The 13396-nt window shown below is 41.6% G+C and overlaps 1 protein-coding gene across 5 annotated transcripts in view; it reads left to right on the top strand.

Annotated features, from left to right (window-relative positions):
• Positions 1–13396, top strand: part of PCYT1A (phosphate cytidylyltransferase 1A, choline) — a 59084-nt gene that overhangs the window by 2739 nt on the left and 42949 nt on the right. Inside the window, exon 2 of one of the 5 annotated variants that reach the window (XM_079764305.1) lies at positions 3881–3952. The exons of 3 other annotated variants lie outside the window; for them this stretch is intronic. The gene's annotated coding sequence lies outside the window, so the exon portion shown is untranslated. Of the gene's footprint in view, positions 1–3880; positions 3953–13396 lie in introns of those variants that run through there. One more of the 5 variants, XM_079764308.1, reaches the window with a different exon arrangement.

A 13396-nucleotide genomic window follows, 5' to 3' on the forward strand; every position in this document is an offset into this window, starting at 1 on the left:
AGATAATGGTTCTTCTGGTTCAGTGGTCGACAAACTCATTAGTCAACAGAGCCAAATATCAACAGTACAACGATTGAAATTTCTTTTGAGAGCCAAATTTTTTAAACTTAAACTTCTTCTGACGCCACTTCTTCAAAATAGACTCTCCCAGGCCGTGGTATTTTGTGGAAGAGCCACACTCAAGGGGCCAAAGAGCCGCATGTGGCTCACGAGCCGCGGTTTGCCGACCACTGTTCTGGTTAAACAGCCCTTTGAAAATCTGAAATCTATGTATACTCACCAAATTCTGTATACAGTCTCATGGAGTTTGTAAACCACCAGACCCCATTCATGATTCCCTTGGGTAGTTGAGTAACTTCTCCATGTTTTAAACACTGATGAGAATTAATTTTTTCTGTTATTATTCTATTTATTTCTTTTTAAAAATATATATATATTTTATTTTTTACAGTATTGCAGATGTCTCCCATTTTACCCTTTATACTCCCCTCCATCCAGCCCTTACCCCCCCCCCCAGTGATAATTAATTTATGAAATATTCATAGAAAAAGCAAGCATAATAATTTATTACATAACTCTGATCTGAAGCCAGGTCATCTGGCTTTTCTACAAATAGAGATAATCATCTTTCTGAATCAAACAAAAATATGTCACACCAATGTTTGTGTAACCCTAAAATTGAAAGATAAAATTTTTCTAAAAAGTCAAGATTTTAGAGGGAATTTTTTCAGTTAGAGAAACCCAAAGTCAGAGTATTTTCTAATTATCAATGATGACTGTGAGAGTTCTGTTTTGCTCAAGATTGTGGCTTCTTTTTTATTTTTTACTTTATCATCACATCAGCCACATTAGAGAAACAATGTAACTTAGAAAGGAGAGAGTGAGCGGTCAGGGCTCAACCCTCCTGCTTATCTGCTCAGAAGGTGACTTCCAGCACCTTCTCTTTCCTAAGCTTAAACCTTACTTTTGCTAGTCCTAAACTTCCCTTTTCACAATATCCCTGTCAAATGGGTACTTAGACATGTGTTTGAAGTTTGATTGCTTTTTTTTTTTTGGGTCTTTTTTCTCTCTCTCTTATTGAAAGTTGAACATTATATTAGTTTGAAGCTTGCTATGTTTGGACTATAATTACTACCAATAAAGCCAGTGGAACCCATGGATCTGCTAGGCTGTTATGTCACATTCACAACTATTTGCAAACCAGTTTTATAGCGAAAGCTGCTTAAAATAGTGACATTTGTCTTTGCTATATATTAGGGAAAAAAAATGAGTGTATAGAACTTAACAGAAAATAGGCAGTTTTTTAAATCTATAGAGAATTACTTTAGATGTGATTATATTTGTTTATTTTTTGGCAGAAGTTTTAACTTCTTTGTGTCATGAACTCCTTTGGCAGTATGGTGAGATCTTGTGGACTACCTTTTTGGAATAATTTTAATATGCAAAAAATAAAATAAATAGAATTTTAAGGAAAACAAATGTTGAAATATAGTTATCAAAATATTTTTATGTTTTGCACATAAGTGATATAGCACTTATGTGCTTTTTATTAATATAATGTTTGCTATCTATTAGTGGGTCTTATAACTATAATAATTTTTAAATGATCATGTAATAAGTATAACATGATATAAAAATATATCTATTATTTCTATTGGTACAAAGCCTGTTATTCTATTAAGTCTTTATTACAGTTGTAGCTTATGTTCATAGTTGAAGGAAATGGTGAATTTGTCAGAGGTTAGTTAAAATAAATACATAATTTTGGGGGGTACAAATCCCAGACTCCCTGAATCTATCATAGACCTTGTCTTAAAGATATAAATTCCATAACCCACTTTAGACAGAGCACAATCTAAACAGGGTTTACTCACCGAATCTTCTAGAGCAGTGGCAGAGCAACATCATTCAACTGTAACAATTATTACAAGTGTCCCTTGTGATTTTTAGGATAATCTCTTTCCTTAAATATCCTATTGTGCTACCAGGCCAAAGTATAAGCTTTATTTTGTTCCAGAGCTAACCCAGGGTCTGGCACAGAGTAAGTGCCCACTCAGTGTTGAATAAGGGTTTCTCTGAAGAAATTAGAAAAGAGATTAAGTTCAAAGCTGAAATCTTAGATGTGGCAATTTTCTGGCCTCAAATATTGAAGACATGGAGCTCTGCTTAAAAGGTCATGTTGTGAAATTTACCTTTACATTTAGAGTTTACCAAATCACGCATACCTTTGACTTATTTTATATAGTGTGGTGATATGTACAGGTTAGTGACATAAACTGAAGTAATCCTGTACCAGAAAATTACAGTACAATTTCTTGAAATCGTACTATTCCTAGCAGTGCCCTCCATTTTAGAACTGTTGCATAATCTAAGTAGAATTTGCTACCAAATTATTGATAAACCTGGTCCTGTCTTCATCTACTAGTAGGATAGGAGTTGGCACACTTATTCAGTAAAGGGCCAGGTATAACTTTAAGCTTTGACGATCATAAAGTTTCTGTGGCAATACTTAACTTTGCAGTTGTAGCACCCAAGCAACCATAGACAGTATATCAGTGAATGAGCATGATCCAATAAAACTTTAATTACAAAAACAGGTAGTGGGCCATTTTTGGCCTGTGAGCTATAGTGTGCTGACCCCTGATCTAGGATATCAGTTGGCTTTTGAATCCAGTCCCTCCTCTGCACTATGGGTGTAGACATATTCTCCCTCAAACTTCAAAGGTCTTTACACAAGGGGTAATGTGACTGCATTGCTATCTGTGGGAAGGCTGAATGTATAGCAGGTGACGTGATTAGTGCCAAGAGTTTTAGATGTACTTTAACCTATGAGTTCACAGAACTTGCCTCTTAGAGCACCACTTCGTTAAGCTTTACAATGGTAAAAGTTGGTAAAGATCCCAAATATGAAGTATACTTACCCAGCTTTGGAACTGAGCATAAGGTTTAACTGAGGAAGATAATGTAGGGCCAGAGATGGGGGAAGCAGGAATAGAATGCAAAGGAAAAATGTATGTCTCTCTCTTTTTTAAAAAAAATGTATTTTTATTGATTTCAGAGAAGAAGGGAGAGGGAGAGAGAGAGAAACATCAATGATGAGAGAAAATCATTGATTGGCTGCCTCCTGCACGCCCCCCACTGGGGATCGAGCCCACAACCTGGGCATATGCCCTGACTGGGAATCAAACTGGTGACCTCTTGGTTCCTGGGTAGATGCTCAACTGCTGAGCTACACCCGGCTGGGCTGTATGTCTCCTTTTTTTGCAGTTAGTTCTCTGTAGTACTGTCAAATTTGAGTTAGATTTTTTTAAACTTGAAGGGTATATGTGATTGCAACTTGCTATTTAGGTTGTTACATACTTTAAGAAGCAGAGTCCACCTCCTCTTTCACCCTCGGGTGTTTACTAGATCTGTTAGTAATAAGGAGGTAGATCCCTAACTGGTTTGGCTCAGTGGATAGAGCATTGGCCTGCAGACTGAAGGGTCCCAGGTTCGATTCTGGTCAAGGGCATGTACCTTGGTTGCAGGCACATCCCCAGTAGGGGGTGTGCAGGAGCAGCTGATCGATGTTTCTCTCTCATCGATGTTTCTAACTCTCTATCCCTCTCCTTCCTCTCTGTAAAAAAATCAATAAAAAAAAAATATATATATATTTTAAAATAAGGAGGTAGAATGGAGGGGGTTGGGTTGGAGTCCCTAAAACTGCACTTATGGGAGCCTTTCATCTTTAAAACGTAAGCATATGCATGTCAGTGCCCAGATTTTGTCTCCTTCAGAACATTCATATTGGAAAAACACTTAACTGGATTTATCCTCAGTATCTTCTCACCTCACCCCGTCTCCTCTCACACACATTTCTATTTATTCTCTACTTCCTTAGTAGCAAAGATGATGCATCCAAGCAACATCTATTGGAACACTGAAGAATAAAAGAAGTAGTGTGTACTGGAAGGTGAGTCAGCAGAAATGCAGCCAGATTTTGTGAGTAAAAATCACAGGCACAGTACTGCATTCTGAATCTTGAAAATAATTTGGAGCACTAATTCACTTAATAGGCAGGATGGTTGTTGTTGGTGGTGTGGGCAGTTATGTCCATATTTAGAATCTGCTTGAATGGGAGTTTGAGTTTGAGTGACTAAGATAAGGTGACTTACTAGGGACTGAATAGGTAGCAGTGTTGGAAAGATCAAGCCTTATAAATGCTGCATTCTAACTGCTAGCTTCTTTTGTCTCTCTTTTAATATAGCGTCTTTTGACAACGAAACTTTTTTGGAGGATAAACCGCTAAGGGAACAGGAAATTGGTCTTACCCTAATAGACTCATGAGAGAGGCTCTGTATTCTATCTCTAACTACTTCCATTCTGACTCATCTCACTTTAATTAATGTGGGTGCTATGGCTGGAGGCCAGGATCCACTTGCTAAGTATTAGGCAATTCCCTGCTCCTCACCCCCATTTTGATTTTGTACTGTATTGGCTTTGAGGAGGTGCCTTCTTTTCCCAACCTCATTGCCTGCTGGACAAACTGCTATTAAGCCAGACTGTATGTATATGTATTTTACCCCTCTCGAATGTAGATATATAAAGCCATCTCCATTTTCAGGGCTATCACTGCACCGTTACTTGAATGGTGTTGGTTGATTACAAAAAGGTGCAGTTATCATAAATGTAGAGTTTGGGAAGTATGATCCTCATGGTTGGAGGTATTCAGTAGTTACTGGGCAGTTGTGAATATTGTAAAGGTGCTATGGTTTTTAGGTACAGCTAAGTTTCAGTATCTATACTAATAAAAGGGTAATATGCTAATTAGACCAGACATCCTTCCAGACGTCCTTCTGGACAAAGCCACAGTGGCGGGGGCCAAGGCAGAGGCGATTAGTGGTGACCAGGCTGGCAGGGGAGAGCAGTTAGGGGCAACCAGGCTGGCAGGGGAGGACAGTTAGGGGCAACCAGGCAGGCAGGCAGGCAGAGTGGTTAGGGGCAATCAGGCAGGCAGGCAGGTGAGTGGTTAGAAGCCAGTGGTCCCGGGTTGCGAGAGGTATGTCCGACTGCTGATTTAGGCCCGATCCCTGCAGTCGGACACCCCCCAAGGGGTCCTGGAATGGAGAGGGTGCAGGCTGGCTGAGGGACACCCCCCCCCCCCGTGCACGAATTTCGTGCACCGGGCCTCTAGTAATGAATAAAAAGCCAACATGTATTTATTATCCTCAGTATGTCCTCATTCTCCCACTACCATTTCTCAGTAGAAAAGTTAGTGTGCCCCAGCAGGCATATATTGGAACTTTAGGGAAACTGAGGGTAATTTTTTCTCTCAATTTGGGCACTAATTATTAAATTATTCTATATGCTTTTGTGGTGCATAAGTTAGTAGATGTGAGGGAACATGGGGATGGTCTAAGACAGTGGTTGGCAAACTCATTAGTCAACAGAGCCAAATATCAACAGTACAACAATTGAAATTTCTTTTGAGAGCCAAATTTTTTAAACTTAAACTTCTTCTAACGCCACTTCTTCAAAATAGACTCGCCCAGGCCATGGTTATTTTGTGGAAGAGCCACACTCAAGGGGCCAAAGAGCCGCATGTGGCTTGCAAGCCGCAGTTTGCCGACCACGGGTCTAAGAGAGCCAGTGAAAAATGAAAAAAACTTGAGAGACCTATAGACTTTAAATTTTGACTTAAAGTTTAAAAATTAGTATTAGTTCCAGAGTAAAGGTGTGAGAGTTAATCTCTATAATTTCTAAATTTTTTTAGGCTTAGTGTTATGCAATGTCTGTGACCTTTTGTTTTCACCTCCTAAGACAGTGGTCGGCAAACTGCGGCTCACGAGCCACATGCAGCTCTTTGGCTCCTTGAGTGTGGCTCTTCCACAAAATACCACGGCCTGGGTGAGTCTATTTTGAAGAAGTGGCGTCAGAAGAAGTTTAAGTTTAAAAAATTTGGCTCTCAAAAGACATTTCAATCGTTGTACTGTTGATATTTGGCTCTGTTGACTAATGAGTTTGCCAACCACTATCCTAAGAGAGTAGATAAAATAAAGAAGTGTTGTACATTAAAACCCAAAAGTATCAGCTGTGTTTGTTCTAAATCAAAGGCCCTTAAGACTTCAGTTTAAGTCTAATGTGTAATGTTCAGTTTAAAGTAAATGTAATATACAATGTAAGATACAAAAGTCATCTTTAGAAAACTGAAGAATCGTATGAAGCAGATAAGGAGTAGTGTAAGCAGACAAGGAAATAAACTTTTGAGAAGATGAGATCTTTGTTACACCATTTTTATTGTTTAAAGTATTATTGAATTTTACACTTGAAACTTAAATAGTTTTGTGAACCAGTCACTTCAATAAAAACCCCCCAGTAATGTATGTAGTGCCTTTCAAAATTTCAAAGCAGTTTTCTATACTTACTATATTTATTTAAATAGTTATTGAGTGTCTACTGTGTTCCAGGAATCATTACTACATATTGCAGTTATGATCTTTGTGGTTCCAAGTGATAAGAAACCCAGCTTAACTGACTTAAGCAAAAAGGGGAATGTATTGGTTGGCACAATTAGTTCAGGGTCTCACTTTTCTCATCAGCTTTGCTTTCTCTCTTGACTATTTTGAAAAAGGCTCGCCTGATTATAGGTTGGCCACTAGATTGCCACTAGACTGTTCCTAGAGCCATGTCTCCAGATTCAAATCTACAAAGAAGTGATAAACTTTGTCCAAGCATTCCCATCTGGTGAGTCCTGAGATTCACTCTGATTGGACTAACTCCCATCACCTATCACTGCCTTACCCTTCTTTCTACTCTTTCTACTCTGGCCCAAACCAAAACAAGCCCCTGGAGTTCCTGAGTCATCTGCCAGTGAAAAGCAAGCCACAGGTGCTATGCACACACACGGGAGCAGATTGCACAAGGGCGTGAATACCAGGAATATAGAACCAGGAGTCTCGGGGCCATATTAAAGTCTGCCTACCACACTTGCTTCTATTTAAAAAAGAGGATATTTTTCTTTGGAAGTTATAACCTATTAATGTGATGAAACTCAGTGGTTGCAGATAAACAGATGTCTTAAGTGTTTCCCTTCTATAAATTTAAACTTTGTCCTCTGTGGGTCTCTTCTGCAAGTGAAAGGGGGGAGGTACATCTTTTAAATATTAGTTTGAAACTGGTTTGTAAACTGACCAATGTCTGCACAGTGTTGATTTTTATGACATTCCAAGGCCGCCTCCTATCTTTTCAGATAAGATCACTCCATCCTGTACCATGCAATAGGCAGCCAACATAAATAAATAAATAAATATACTGAATTTTTCAACCTGCCTTTCTAGGAGACAGCCTTCTGGGGAATATTTTCAGAATGAATGTCCTTTATGCATATTCACATGATGCTCTGTCATTTTGGGGAGGAGAGCCAATCTTATAACAAGTTGCCAGGAAGTCCTGGCTGGTGCGGCTCAGTTGGTTGAGCTTTGTCCTGTGCACCGAAAGGTTGCCAGTTCAGTTCCCAGTTAGAGCATATACCCAGGTTGCGGGTTCGATCCCTGGTTGGGGTGCATGTGAGAGGCTGCTGATCCATGTTTCTCTCTCACATTGATGTTTCTTTCTCCCTCTCCCTTCCTCTCCTAAAATCAATAAAAACTTTTTTTTTTTGAAGTTGCCAGGAAAAAAATGGATCACAGCAAAATAACCTGGGCATTTAACCAGCCTGTGAGTTTGGCATGCTTGATGTTCATGTCCCTTTAGCAGAGATCTGACTTTTATTGTTGCTCTTTGCCTAGCCAGTATTTTAGTGGTTCCTTTTGCTTCTGGAAACTCCAGCCCCAAGTTATGGTGGTGTCAGGTCAGAAGCAGTACTAAGGAGTGGCTTGGAAGGAGAACCAAGAATCTCCTTTACTACCATATTCCACCTTCCCCTTCCCATTACCACTGCCCTTTTCTTCCTTCCTTCCTTCCTTCCTTCCTTCCTTCCTTCCTTCCTTCCTTCCTTCCTTCCTTCCTTCCTTCCTTCCTTCCTTCCTTCCTTCCTTCTTTTCGAGTTGTATTTTTATTTTTTTTAATATTTTTTATTGTTTTTTTACAGAGAGGAAGGGAGAGGGACAGAGAGCTAGAAACATCGATGAGAGAGAAACATCGATCAGCTGCCTCCTGCACACTCCCTACTGGGTATGTGCCCGCAACCAAGGTACATGCCCTTGACTGGAATCGAACTTGGGACCCTTCATTCCGAAGGCCGACGCTCTATCCACTGAGCCAAACCGGTTAGGGCTACTACTGCCCTTTTCTTGATACGAACAGTTGATGTTTTCTCAGACTTATGTAAAGTGCTGTGTACTGGTAAACTGGGCATCAGGACAAGACTCCTACCCTTCCACCCTTCCAACCAGATTGCTGCCCCTCCCACCAACCCCTCCCATCGAGAGGTTCTGGGATTCCTTCCATTTCAGTCTGATATCAGCCAAGAGAGATTTGGAAGCACTTCTTTTTCTTTACGCTTGCCATAGAATTCAAAGGGAGAAAAGTAATTTTAAATATTGTCTGAAGGACAGATGTGACCTAGCTGCTTCCCAGACCCAGGCAACCAGTTTGGTTTCTTCTCTAAAAGCTGGTTGCTGTCAACCTCTCCAGGTTTCCTGGGTCAAAGAAACAGAAATCAGAACCTGTAAGTGTTGACCCAGACAAATGCAGCAACTTTGATCAGTTAAGTATGAATAAATCAGAAATTTGTGGTTTTAATTGCCTTTGAAATAGCCACACGCTTAGAGGTTACGGGAAGAAGGCATTTGGCAGAATACACTTGAAGAGTTGTCAGCCATATAATGCTTGAAAAATAGCCAGATAGAGTTTACCAAACCCAAAAGCAGCCAGGTTTGCTCATCTCCACAATAAAAGAACATTAAGGTTTTTATCTATTGACTTGAACTTACTAAAGAAAAAAAGAATTTTAGAGTTGAAACTAATGTTTCTTTGAAAAACTGACTTCCTACTGTCTAATTATTGCTGAGATATCTGTGTGATATTGCATGTCTAATGCATAATCCTATCTAATAAAGAGGGAATATGCTAATTGACTGTCACACCCTCACAAAGATGGCAGCGCCCACAGACACAGGATGGCAGCACCCAGTCCCCTCAGCCCCACCAGGGCGGCAGGGGCCCAGCCTTGCCGCGTGCCTGCCTCCAGAGTACCCCAGTCCCTTTGGCCCCCCAGCCACCCAGGGCTGGCCTGAGGTGCAGGCAAGCCTTGAATGGCGGCTGCCCAGCTGCCCAGGGCCGCCCAAGACTCAGGTAACCAGGGCCGGCCAAGGCTTGTGCTGCCAGCAGCAGCAGAGGTGTGATGGGAGCATCACCTTCCCCTGATCGCCAGGTCGCCTCCCAACCCTGAGGGCTCCCGGACTGTGAGAGGGGGCAGCCCGGGTTGAGGACCCCCCCTCCAGTGCATGAATTTTCATGCACCGGGCCTCTAGTATGTAATAATATCCAACTGTGGAGTTTGCAAATACAAATAAAGGATCTTATAAAGAGAACAGGGACCAGTTAGCCTCATTAGGTCAAGCAAGGACAATAAGCAAGGCCAAAGCTGCCTCAGGACTTAAAATAGCTTTCCAAAGAGTCCAATGTAGAAAGTATACAAGAGACACACTCTTAAAGTTCTGAAAAAAAGAGGTACTCAATTAATAGTGATCATTATTTGTTGTTATTATTGCTATCCCTAGATACCTAGCATATACTTAAAATTGGACTACGTTCTGTGCTAAGTCCTTTGCGTATACTGTTTCTGACCCTAACAGCTGTTCAAATACTTGGTGTCATTTTTTTTTTCTGTTGTTAATCCTCACTTGATGGTATTTTTTTCATTGATTTTTAGAGAGAGTGAAAAGGAGGGAGGCAGGGGGAGAGAGAGAGCGAGAAACATCAATGTGAGGGACACACATGGATTGGTTGCCTTCTGCATACCCCCTGACCGGGACTAGGGATTGAACCTGCAAGTCAGGTAAATGCCCTTGACCAGGAATCTAATCCAAGATCTCTCAGTGCATGAGCCAGTCCTCTCACCATTGATCTACATCAGCCAGGACTATTTGTGTGACATTTTAATAAAATTCCTGATCAGAATCTGCTTGGCACAGTGTAGCACATGATCAGAGTTCAAATAAGTGATTTTGATTAAATTCATGGGTGACCATATTATTACTAGGCAGCATAATGTTAAGTACACAGACATTAGAGCCAGAATGCCTGGGTTCAAATCTGTTTTTGCCCTATCCCTGGTGTGTGACCTTAGGCAAGTCATTTAACCTCGCTGTGCCTCAATTTCCTCATTGGCAAAAAAGGGATAATATACTACTTACCTCATCAAATTGTTGTGAGGGCTGTTATTTAATATATGCTAAAGGTTTATAACTTCCTGGCACATAGGACATTCTCTGTAAGTATTAGCTATACTTATTATCATTGATATTATCATAATAATCTTTAGGATAGTGATAGAGACATGTGAGTCAAATTTGTACAGTGAATCAGGTTTACATCAGATTGAATACCCTAACTCAGTGGTCGGCAAACTCATTAGTCAACAGAGCCAAATATCAACAGTACAATGATTGAAATTTCTTTTGAGAGCCAAATTTTTTAAACTTAAACTTCTTCTAACGCCACTTCTTCAAAATAGACTCGCCCAGGCCGTGGTATTTTGTGGAAGAGCCACACTCAAAGGGCCAAAGAGCCGCATGTGGCTCGTGAGCCGCAGTTTGCCGACCACAGCCCTAACTCATTAAGAAGTCTAAATATATTCTCTATTCTGTTTTTTAGAGTATTAAGGGTGGCCTGGCTGGTGTCACTCAGTGGTTGAGCATCAACCTATAAACCAGGAGGTCATGGTTCAATTCCCGGTCAGTGCACTTGCCAGGTTTGCAGGCTTGATCCGGGGGCATGCAGGAGGCAGCCGATCAATTATTTTCTCTCATCATTGATGTTTTTATCTCTCCCTCTCCCTTCTTCTCTGAAATCAATTAAGAAATACACTAAGTGGCCAGATTATTATGATCTCTGAACACATAATAATCTGCCCACTCAGTGTATAGCCTATATAATAAAAGGCTAATGTGCAAATTGTCCCCTCGACCAGGAGTTCGACCAGCAGGTAGGCCAGCCAACCGCCCATGTCCCGTTCCCCTGGCCAGGCTGGCTGGACCCCACCCATGCACAAATTCATGCACCGGGCCTCTAATATACATATGTATATACACACACCGAGTGGCCAGGTTATTATGCGTTCAGAGATCATAATAATCTGGCCACTCAGTGTATATGTATATATATTTTAAAAAGAATATTAAGGGTGGATCTCAATGAGAAAAGAGGGTTCTAGTGAATTGTCACATTGGTGTGTTATGATAGACATCTATCCTGATCAGTACTTTCAGCAGTGACTTGTATGGAGATATAAAAACCATGCCTTTCAAGTTTATAGATTATATACAATTGTGATAAATAGTGAATATGATAGATGGTAGTCAAGATTTGAAAAAAATTTTTAAACAGGTTGGTACAAACAAAATGATCAACCAAATTGTACTTTAACAGGATTATGACCAACAAGATGAATAAATGTGTTTTTTTAATCCTCACCTGAGAATATGTTTTTATTGATATTTTAGAGAGAGAGGAAGGGAGAGAGAAACATCGATCTATTGTCTCCTCTATGTGCCCTGACTGGGGATCAACCCTACAACCTAGGTATGTGCCCTGACTGGGAATTGAACCCACAACCTGTTGGTATATGAGACAACACTCCAACCAACTGAGGCACCCAGCCAGGGCTAAATGTATTCCTTTTTAAAATTGAATTTATTGGGGTGACATTGGTTAGTAAAATTACAAGGTTTCAGGTATATAATTCTGTAATACATCATTTGTATATTATATTGTGTGTTTACCACCCCAAGTCAAGTCTCCTTCTCTTACCACTTACCACCAATATGTGTATTTCTGTACAACCTCTGCTTGAATGTCCTGATATGCCAAAATGAAAAATGTCTCCTTGAGATCACCTAGTCCTTTTCCAGATAACTCTTGTTCCTAAAAAGGTTTTTGTTTAATTAAAATTTGTATCTCTGCATTTTTCCAACCAGTGATGCATATTCTATTGTCTGGACTTGCACAGAGTAAGTGTCTGCCCTATCCAACATGACAGGCATTCACATATTTAGAGATAATTATCAGGTACCTTCTTGTATTATATCATACTAGAAGCCCGGTGCACGAAATTCGTGCACGGCGGGGGGTTGTCCCTCAGCCCAGCCTGTATCCTCTCCAATCTGGGACTCCTGGAGGAATGTCTGACTGCCCTTAAACGGGCAGTCGGACATCCCTCTCACAATCCAGGACTGCTGGCTCCCAACTGCTTGCCTGCCTGCCTTCCTGATTGCCCCTAACCGCTTCTGCCTGCCAGCCTGATCACCCCCTAACCACTCCGCTGCCAGCCTGGTTGATGCTTAACTGCTCCCCTGCCAGCCTGTTTGCCCCCAACTTCCCTCCTCTGCCAGCCTGGTCACCCCTAACTGCCCTCTCCTGCAGGGTTGGTCACCTCCAACTGCCCTCCCTTGCAAGCCTGGTCCCTCTCAACTGCCCTCCCTTGCAGGCCGGGTGCCTCCCAACTGCCCTCTCCTGCTGGCCATCTTGTGGTGGCCATCTTGTGTCCACATGGGGGCAGGATCTTTGACCACATGGGGGCAGCTATATTGTGTGTTGCAGTGATGCTCAATCTGTATATTACTCTTTTATTAGATAGGATAGAGGCCTGGTGCACGGGTGGGGGCCAGCTGGTTTTCCCTGAAGGGTGTCACAGATAAGGGTGGGGTTCCCTTGGGGTGTGGGGCGGCCTGAGCGAGGGGCCTGTGGTGGTTTGCAGGCGGGCCACGCCCCCTGGCAACCCAAGTGGAGGCCCTGGTATCTGGAATTTATTTTCCTTCTACAATTGAAACTTTGTAGCCTGGGGCGGCAGCCATTTCTGTGGCAGTTAATTCACCTTCTACAATTGAAACTTTGTAGCCTTAAGCGGGTGAGCCTGGCCAGGGTGTGCGGAAAGCTTTGCTTCCCCTGTTGCCGCCGGCAACCCTGGCCTGCTCTCTCAAGCTCCATTCTGCAGCCATTTGTTTGAATTTGTTTACCTTCTATAATTGAAACTTTGTAGCTTGAGTGGAGGCTTAGGCCTGCAACGGCTATGGAAAGCTTGGCTTGCTCTGTTACCTGGGAAACCTTGCTCTCTGTGGCTGTAGCCATCTTGGATTGGGGTTAATTTGCACACTCGCCCTGATTGGCTGGTGGGCGTGGCTTGGCTGGTGGGCGTGGCTTATGTAGCGGAGTGATGGTTAATTTGCATATTACCATTTTATTAGAGAGGATACTA

Source organism: Cnephaeus nilssonii, assembly GCF_951640355.1.
Source record: "Cnephaeus nilssonii genome assembly, chromosome: 3".
Taxonomy (NCBI): domain Eukaryota; kingdom Metazoa; phylum Chordata; class Mammalia; order Chiroptera; family Vespertilionidae; genus Cnephaeus; species Cnephaeus nilssonii.